The sequence below is a fragment of the Sinohyriopsis cumingii genome, unplaced genomic scaffold (assembly GCF_028554795.1).
Source record: "Sinohyriopsis cumingii isolate HCF-2022 unplaced genomic scaffold, ASM2855479v2 utg003490l, whole genome shotgun sequence".
Classification (NCBI taxonomy): Eukaryota; Metazoa; Mollusca; class Bivalvia; order Unionida; family Unionidae; genus Sinohyriopsis; species Sinohyriopsis cumingii.
The window spans coordinates 34376-44576 of NW_028316502.1; the positions used below are offsets into that span (position 1 = coordinate 34376).

The 10201-nt window shown below is 37.6% G+C and overlaps 1 long non-coding RNA gene across 1 annotated transcript; it reads left to right on the plus strand.

Annotated features, from left to right (window-relative positions):
- Positions 1-3027: 3027 nt before the first annotated feature.
- LOC149769613 (uncharacterized) lies at positions 3028-7800 on the plus strand. Its single transcript, XR_016419115.1, has 5 exons — positions 3028-5229; positions 6078-6274; positions 6775-6932; positions 7129-7235; positions 7688-7800. It is a non-coding gene; the product is annotated as an uncharacterized LOC149769613 (long non-coding RNA).
- The last annotated feature ends 2401 nt before the right edge of the window (positions 7801-10201 follow it).

Sequence of the window (10201 nt, forward strand, 5' to 3'; positions counted from 1 at the left end):
GGTACTTTCCACACTTTTTCAATACAGAAGCCAATCAACACGCCGTTCTACCCCATTTGCCTCAGGCTCACTATTACGACCCTGACAACATGCGTACCGAACGAGAAACTTTCTACGCTTGGCACCAGGCTCACGCCTCCGACCCTTTCGACTTTCAGGAAGAAATGCTAAAGTATCGTCGTTCCGACGTGGACATTTTACGGCGATGCTGTGGAAAATTTCGAGAACTGTTCATGGAACACGAAGGGGTTGATCATTTAAAAGAGGCTTGCACCATTGCCAAAGCGTGTTCCTTAGTCTACCGACAACGATTCATGCTTGAAAACACTGTGGCTGTCATCAGTCCTCAAATGACCAACTATGTCAAACGTCAATACTCGGTCAAAGCCCCATGCTGGTTGCATTACTTGTGCGACAAGGAAGACAAATGGATTCAGCATGCCCGCAACGGACAGGGCGAAAAGATCATCGGAATGCATTCGGTCGATGGCTGGGACTTAGAAAACCCCAAGATCATGTACGAGTTTAACGGTTGCTTATTTCACGGATGTCCCGTCTGTTACCCTGACCGCGGCACTAAAAATCAGTTCTTACAACGAACCATGGAAGACTTGTACCAGGCCATTTGTCAGCGATGCCTAAAGTTAGAACAGGAAGGATACCAAGTGGTGGAAATGTGGGAACACAAATACAATCACCGTTTGAACACCGATCCCGAGTTTAAACGCCTCATGTAAAGTTACCAGTTCATGGACCCCCTGAACCCAAGTGATAGTTTGTATGGAGGAAGGACCAATGCCACCTGTTTGCTGTACCAAGCTGACGAAGAGAAAGGAGAAGAAATCAAATACTTAAACGTGTGTTCACTGTATCCCTACGTGTGCAAATATTGTTGCTTTCCTGCAGGGCACCCACAATTGTTCACCGAACACATCGACCTAAAAAACATTCGACAATACGAAGGCTTGATCAGGTGCAAAGTTTTGCCTCCCACGAACCTATACCATCCCGTCTTACCTCGCCATTGCCAAGACAAACTTATGTTTCCTTTGTGCCGTACTTGTGCTGAAACGTGCAACCAAGATCAACCTTGTCATCACACCCAGGAAGAACGGGCCTTGACGGGGACATGGGTCAGCGTAGAATTGTTCAAAGCTCTGAACATGGGATACCAGCTGTTAGAAGTGTACGAAATTTGCCACTTTCCCAAGACACAATAATTGCACAAGGGTGACCCCACGCAGAAAGGCATTTTCGCAGACTACGTGGATGCCTTTTTGAAACTGAGCAAGAAGCCAGTGGCTATCTGTCCTGGTGTCACACTCCCGAAGACCAAAAGACATTCAGAGAAAAATTCTGGGTACAAGAAGGCATTACTTTAGATCACATTGAGAAAAACGAAGGCAGGCGATCGTTTGCCAAAGTGATGTTAAATTGCTTGTGGGGTAAAATGGCACAATGACCGTGTTTACCCAAGACGGAGTATTTGACAGAACCTTCCCGCTACTTTCAGATGATTCACGACAAAGCCAAATTCATGAAACACGTGGACGTCGTTCGTGAGGATTTGATCTTGGTGAATTACGAAGAAGATCTGAACTTTGTAGAAGATGACCCCTTTGGAAATGTCATCATTGCAGCTTACATGACAGCTCATGCTCGCTTAAAATTGTACGAAGCTTTAGAACTGTTAGGGGAACGTGTCTTGTACTTTGACATGGACAGTTGCATTTATATCGATCACCCGAGTCAACAGCACCCTGACATCGAAGGAGACCGTTTAGGACCCTGGACAGACGAGCACCCCGATGACAAGATTCTAAGTTTCGTCAGTGGCGGTCCCAAAAATTACGGCTACGAATACTGGGACAAACAAGGAGAAGTGCACACGAAGTGTAAAGTGAAAGGACTTACTCTGAATTATCGTACCAGTCGAGTGGTCAACTTTGGCGTATTGAAAGAAGCCTTGCAGTCTAGAGAAAGTGACCACCTATCAACCCAACAAGATTGTACGTTTACCCACACACCACATCGTCAGTCGACCCTTGGAAAAAGTCTATCAAATCGTGTAGCAGAAGCGAGTGCGGCTTCCCACCCACTTTACTTTGTCGTATGGACATGTCGGTATAAAACATTGGTTGTAAGAGGATAGCCACCCACCAGAAGGATGACTTCGCCACAGCAAGAATCGAGTGAGAAATCCAGTGAGAACTCCAAATTCAAACCCTACCATTTTCCAGTCTTCTTACCTGACTATTGTGATTGTGCCCGTCGATTGGACACGTTTCAAAAATGGCCTACGGATAGGGAAGGATTACCTTCTTCGTATGTTTTAGCTAGAACAGGATTTGTCTACTTCGGACCTGAGTCAGGATTGGGATACGAAGTACAGTGTTTCGCTTGCAGACTGAAGTTACGAATGGATCTATGTATCTACAAAGATTCAGCTATTCTGGAACATACTCGATGGTCTCCGCACTGCCCTTACCTTTCAATGGCCTTTCCACCCATTAAACTACGGTACAATTATGACGGTACCTTAGAGACGGTATCTTCCAAAACTAGACGTAAACACATTGCATCCTATTTCATTGTTGTTTCTTTTCCACATAATAGCTTATTTTTTATAAAATGTTAAACTTTACTAATCTTTTTTCAAGATCACTTTAGTTTGCAAAAATATATCTTGTCATTTATTGGCATTCTACATTGAATTTTGTAAACTAGCTGTAAACCTGACCTAATTACTCAACTTAACTGCTGACAGAAACAGTCTACAGTAAATGTATTTCATTTCTATAGCTCGATGGATAAACATTACATCTTTTAAAGCTGTGCACAGAATAGGCCGACATATCACGAGTCAGGAAAACATGGGGGTGGTATCCCCTGTGTCCAAAATTAATATCATTTTGAATAGATATTCTAGTGACAATTGCCTCTTTTCAAATGGTAAGCATTGCTTTTTTTATTTTCGTCAATCTGTCAAATTCGGTATGCATTTTGCTTTAATATTTGAGATGGAAACCTTAAGTGCATAGAAATGTCAGACAGCATTGTACATCATGGATGGTGTCCAACATACTTTTATGATGATAAAACAAAATCCCATTTTTAGTTATGGTCACTGATTTAAAAAATATTCATCCAAGCTAAATATAATAATAATAATAATGAGGACTTTGTATAGCGCCTAATCTTTAGAAGCTCTAAGCGCTTTGCAACATTAGACAACATAAAAACATACACAATGATATGATTACAAAAACAAACACCACGAAATTAGAAAACATAAAAAACACGCTGGGAATATTTAAGGTAGTTAACATTATTAAGTCATTAAGTTTGTTTTTGTAGTCAGAATAAGTAGTTTTGAGAGCACTCTTGAATGGGATCACTGCGTCTTTGTGTCTAAGTTCAGTGGGCAATTCATTCCATGTTGCTGGGCCCTGGTATGCAAAAGAATGCTGTCCATGTGACTTTGTTTTCGTAGTGAGAATAATGAGTATATGATTGTCGGAAGAGGAGTGTAAGTATCTTGCTTGTGTGTACACATAGGTGAGGTCGGATAGGTATGTTGGACTAGAGTCTGTCAGTGAAACGTAGCACGGAGAACTAATGTTGTGTTTGATTCTGGATCGAATGGATAGCCAGTGTTGGGTACAGAGCAGCGGGGAGGTGTGCTCTGATTGTGGTACTCTAAGTATGATCCAAGCAGCTATGTTTTGAACTTTTTGAAGTCTCTGCAGTAGATATTAAGATGAACCAGACAGAATTGAGTTACCATAGTCCAGTCTTGAAAGTAGTAATGAACACACAAGTGTTTTAGTGGCATCAACTGAAAGATATCTGAGAATGGAGCTGATGCGTCTCAGCTCAAGATATGCAGCCTTGCATATGTTCATGACATGTTGGTGCAATGTGAGAGTACTGTCCAGAGTAACACCTAGGTTTTGTACTGATTGTGTGAATTTAATGTTGGTGTTGCTGATATTTATTGTGTGAGGTAAAGGATGTGAATGAGAAAGTCTTTGTGTTGTGATCAGAATGGCCTCAGTTTTATCATCATTCATCTGCAGCTTGTTACAAGTCATCCATGATTTCACATCAGAAATGCACATCTCTACACCTTGGATGGTAGCATCAACTTCAGTTGGGTGGCTAGATTTGTATATTTGGGTGTCATCAGTGTACAATTGGTGAGACACTGGATGATGATCTATGACACTTGAGAGCAGCTGAGTGTATAGAGTGTAGAGAACAGGTCCAAGAACAGACCCCTGTGCAACACCACAACATAGATCAACTGGGCTGGAGTGTAATCTATTTGCAGACACAATTTGTGTCCTGTGGCAAGGGCGATATGCAGATTGTACATTGCTAAAAAGACTGTTTGAATTCAGACAAGATGCAAGCTGGGATTGAACAACCTTTTGTAAGATTTTTTATATGAATTGGAGATTAGAAACCGGGCAGTAGTTCTTTAAATCCTTATGGTGTAGTGTTAGTTTCTTCAGCAGAGGTTTTACAATGGGAGTTTTGAAAAATGATGGAAATTATGCTGATGAGAGAGAGGTATTAATAACATCAGTTAGTGAAGGCAATACTGGATCTAAGCACTCAAGCAGCAGTAATGTTGGAATTGGATCAAGTTCACATGACTTTGGTACACTCTAGGATGATTATTTAAAGATGTAAATCTCAAGTGGAAACCTTTCTGGTCAGCCATCTCATCCAAAACCTCCTGAAATGGAGAGTATTTTGCAGACTCCAAGATTTCCTCTTATCCTGCTGGTATATTCTATTTAGTTTATCTGGTCTCTTTTTATTTTTTGTCAATTGCTTTTATACCATGCCACAATTGGAAATTCTTTATCAAAAGTATGTATAAATTTCATCATTTTTCCGTCTGTTTAATAAGATGTGTTTAAGAGTACTTACTTACTCATGATGCTGTATATATGAGATTAGATGTTTTGTTAAAAAAGAATGCATTTTGTGATATATTGTATCACTGCTTTATATACAGTGGTCATTGCAACCAGTATGCATTTTGTTTACATGCCAAAAAATCCAGTCTGATTTCTTTGTTTCTTTTTTACTGCAATTAAGGAGTAGTGATAATCTTTATACTCTTAGCTGCATCCAGAAGGACAACACCATCACCATCCCCATCCACTCTGGAGTGGAGAATATAAAGATTTCTCTCTGCCAGTTCCTCTGCAAGTAGTAAGTATTGAGGATGGAAAAAAAAATGTACATTATAGAATAATGAAACAAATACTACAGGTGTTGACTTTTATATAATTCTTATTTCATTTACAGCTCTCTAAATACGAGTAGGTCAATTATACACTGTCTTTATGAATTTAATTCTCATCTAAGGTAGTAGAACTGTTTTATGTTTGACAAAATGTTGGGTAATTTGTGGCCATACACTAAACATTTTGTAGCATTTAACAATGCTTATGTTCAATGCACGTAAAACTCATTGGTTTGTTGTCACTTCAGTTGATAATAGTCTTGTCATCTTGTAGACATTTTGAATGTTAGTGTTCAATGCTAAGGTCATATACATTGATTCAGCATCAAAATTTGTTTGCAAAATGGAAGATTATGACATGAAAGCACAAGCTCTTGTAGCTTAGATACTGTTATTTCAGAACATTGTGAGATGTTAATTAATTAAATTATAGGTCATAAAACATACTGTTCAAGACTTATTTGTGCAAATAAACAATGAATTGTTTTTCATTGATGTGTCGACTGTTCATCATTCCATTGGTTTTTTAATTTTTCTTTCTGATGTATACCATTGTCTTGTGTAAGTCAGACGCCTAAACCATCTACATTGAATGCAGACTTTACAGATACCAGCAGTGAAACAACATATCCAGGGAATAAAAAAATAAAGGATTATAGGGAAAAGTTTTCATATGAACTGTACAAAAACCATGTATTTCATTCCATAAATATATTTCATTGTTAAACCCATGTTCACTGTACAGATCTTTTTAAGGAGTTTATAATAATGATCTTGATCTTTCAAAACTAATTTCATCACAAATCTGTTACAGATTTCCAGTTCAATGTACTTATGAAACTGGACACAAATATTGAGAATTTGTTGGAGCAGCTGGCCCTCCAAGTTCATACACAAGGCCCAGACACAGAATATAGAGAAGAAATTCTTGCAATGCCATGTGATTCAGTGGAGGAACTAGAGGGCCTTTGCCAGAGGTTGGAGGAGAATCCCAAACTCTCCAAGAAGATGGTAAATTGGGGCTTTATTTTCTATTTAAAAAAACTGTTATAACCTTTATTTGCTGTTGTGAACCTCAATATGCATTATGCAAGTTCTGCAGTGCCTGTATAATTATTTTTGGGGGTGGGGTGAACATGTAGTGGTCGGCTGTTTTGTCTTACGGATGTAGGCCAAAACATGTTTAGAGATGAACATGTAACAGGTATTTTACTACATATACACTATTACATATTATGTGGCTACTTTAATTCAATCCTTGAGTGAATGTCATTTATGAAGTTAATAGATTCACGGTGGTTAATTTGGTTTATAATTGCTATTAGTACATTGTGTTGCATAGTTAATGTTATCAAATTTTTTTCAAGTTAGAGAAATTAAATTTGCTTGCAAAACCATGGCAAAAAATAACTATATACAAGTATATTTTGTCACATCGATCATGAAATACTACTACTAATAATAATATCAAAATCTAAAAATAGTAATATTATTATTATTATTATTTTCAGATATGCTACTTGAGCTCCCTTGGCAGGTTTACAATTGGGGATAGTGTCTGCAGGATGATGAAAAAGCTTAAAACAAAAAGACTGGCCAGAGTATAGTCCAAAGGGACGTAAAGGGAAAAAAGCATTTCAAGAGCTTGTGATATGTCAGGTTTTGATAAGTAAGTATGGCTTGATTTAAATTGTGTTTTTCATGTGACTTGCCAGAGATTTTTAAATGAATTGATAAAGTAACTTGAGACCACATTTCAAAGTATATGTTTTAAAAATATTCCATTGATTATTGCTGGCATTTAGAAAAATGCAATGCATCCTTTGTTGTGAAACTTATTTTAAAACATTGTATTACTCTTGCAGAAACCTGCTTGAAAACTAATGGCAAAGCAAAGGCAAATGGAATGGAAGAGACCATATCAGAGACCCTCAAATATGCACCCAACCAACGCAGAATGATAAAAAACAAGGTAATCCAAATGACTCTTATTTCATCAATATTGGATTCAGTTTCGTCTTTTAAAGCATAGTATTTGCAAAGCGGATGCATTTCTAAACTGATAACAAAATCAGCTTATCCTATTGCCCAGGACTATCAGAGCTAGAGTCCAGCTAACTACAATATGCATATATCTTGTCTGATCGGACAAGTGCCTCCATTTGGAATTTTTATTCACATGAAATATTTGGATGAAATAAATTCATCTTTGTGCAAATTGATTGCACCATCCACTTGCCAGAAATGACAAGTAAGTGCAAAGTCATCTTGTATCATGGCTTAACGATAGTAAGGGAAGCACAAGTGCAGTGAAGAAAATTTCATACATTTTTATAATGCTGATTAACATGACTTCTGCATATGTAACTAGTGCTGAGATGATATGACTTTATTTAAGCATTACAATTTTGTTTTAATTTGCAGGTGCCTGAGCAGAAGAAGTAATAGATAAACTTTACAGTGGAGTTGGAGACTGATTCTGATTCATAATCTTAATTAAATCTAGAAAATAAACATTAAAGTCATATTAAAATATCTGTTGTATTGTTTCCTTCTTTCATTTTTCTCTTAAAAACAAATGTCTGAACCTTTAGTCTGTAAATTCAGTGGATTCCTTATCAGCCCATCTACTTTTACTTTACACCATGCTACTTTAAAAAAAAAATGAATTATCCCCATTGGGGTAGGTCCCCCCAACCCCCCACCCTACTTTGTCAACTTACCTGCCACATTTAAATCTAATGGAAGGCCCTGCTGTAAAGCCTGTTAGTAAAACTACCCAACAAGAGGATTTCATACATTTGCAACTCCTAGATGGATGGTAATGTTTTCATTTTTGTAATGTAGATTTGGACATTCTTGCCACCAGTATGGAATATGTGTTTCAGAAACACAAGCAGCTTTCATCAGATTTGCATATAGGTTTTATATGTTGTAGGAAGTTTTTTTAAATAACATCATATGAGATGAAGCCAGTGGAAATGGCAGAAAAGTGTCTGTATTGTTCACCAACTACACCTTGTTCTTACAAAATGTGGCTGTTACACATTCCCATGATGATGTCACTGACAGCCATCAGTGAGGAATGCCCCAACAAGCATAATACAGATTGCTTCCATTGTAATTGTTACAATTCCATTCTGACCACTCCGGTGTCCTAGTGGTTAGAGCGTCCGCCTCAGAAGCGGGAGGTCATGGGTTCAAACCCCAGCCAAGTCATACCAAAGACTTACAAAAATGGTATTAACAGCTACCTCGCTAGACGCTCAGCATTAAGAGGTTAGTGTTAGGACTGATCGGCCTGGTGTCAGGATAATGTGACTGGGTGCAACATCATACTACATGTTTGCAGCATGATGCCCCAGTGCTATACATCACTATAAACTGCCACACTGCAGACATCGTAGCAATATGACTGAAAAATTATTCCAGCTACGTTAAAAATCCAATCACACACACACAATTCCATTCTACGATCCAGAACCAACACTAATTCCGTACTACAGTTCTTGCATTTCAATCCAATTTTGCTTTTGAAATGTAGTGCCACTCAATTCATAATGAACCCATTCATTTCAAACACTCGCAAATACTTATTATTCCTGTCTACAACTGAAAACTATCTATATAAAAAAATGTGTAACTGTGTTTTATGCAAGGGCATGGAGATGCACAAAAACTTGCACCTGAAGCTTGAATAAAACCCCGACTGTGGATAAGACTTTACCCATCGATTACCCCAGCTTAGGGATAAATTCTGACCGTGGCGATTTATTATATATCCTATGACTGCTCCAGCTTGAGGGCAAAATCCAAGCACATCCCTAAAAAGATAACAAGTATAGCGGCTCTTTACCTTCTGTAAATGCCACTTGAGCTTCCTGATGCTGTTGTATCTGCTATTTAACAGAATCACGAATGTGGATATATTTCTTAATTGCCTCTAGTTGTTGAGCTAGTTTAGCTGTATGAAATTCCTTTGTGCAGACTCACTCATTATTAATATTACAACAGTGATTTAATTACACATCACCTGTCAGCACACCGATGATAAGTCAGTTATTTTATAACACACCAACAAGCTTGCCCCTTGCACCCCCCCTCCCTTTTTTTTATTTGGGCACCTGTGGACATGAATCTGCAAGGCTCAAATTGTCATTTTTAATATAAGATCTCAACATTTTTAAGGCCTTAATTTTAAAGACATCCTTAAAACCCCCAAAAGGTTATCAACTGGATCACCAGCCTTCGTTTAGAGTAACAGCAAGTATATATATATATTTAGGTCTAAGGAAACACAATAAAAATGTTTGATTTAACAATGACATATTTGCCTCAGGTCTGTGATCCTGAAGTGAATATTAACTGTCCATTTATTTTCTTGGCTTTTCTGTACTAGGAAATTGATTATAGAGATTTCTGCAATGGTGAAGGCAATGTAAAAATTGGTTACTATAACATACTTTTTACGCCATGTTTGAAAAAATAAATCCAATGGAAAGGTTATAGTCTGAAAATCTTCATTAAATTAAGTTAATATAGGGGAAAAAACTTTAAGAGTTCATGAATATTTTTCAGTGCTGAATAAAGATATAACATAACACTTTCTGCTGTGATTTTAACAGTTTCAATGAGAGCATGAAAAATTTCTAGAACTATAATGTATAGATGTTTTCAAAAGATTATATTAATATGAGGGAAAAATCTGTTATGAAATAAACCGACAAGATCTTGTATGAATTCATGTTATCTTTAAATATGATATTTGTGTGAAAATATCTGGAAGAAAAAACAAGATGGTGCCACTCACACATACAATGTGGTTGCCACAGTAGCCATATTAAGAAACTTTTTATCGCTACTTCTGAATGGATAATTGTGTCAGCGTGTCAACATGTGTACAAAATACTTATGTTGATGTCTAGCAGGTCCTGAATG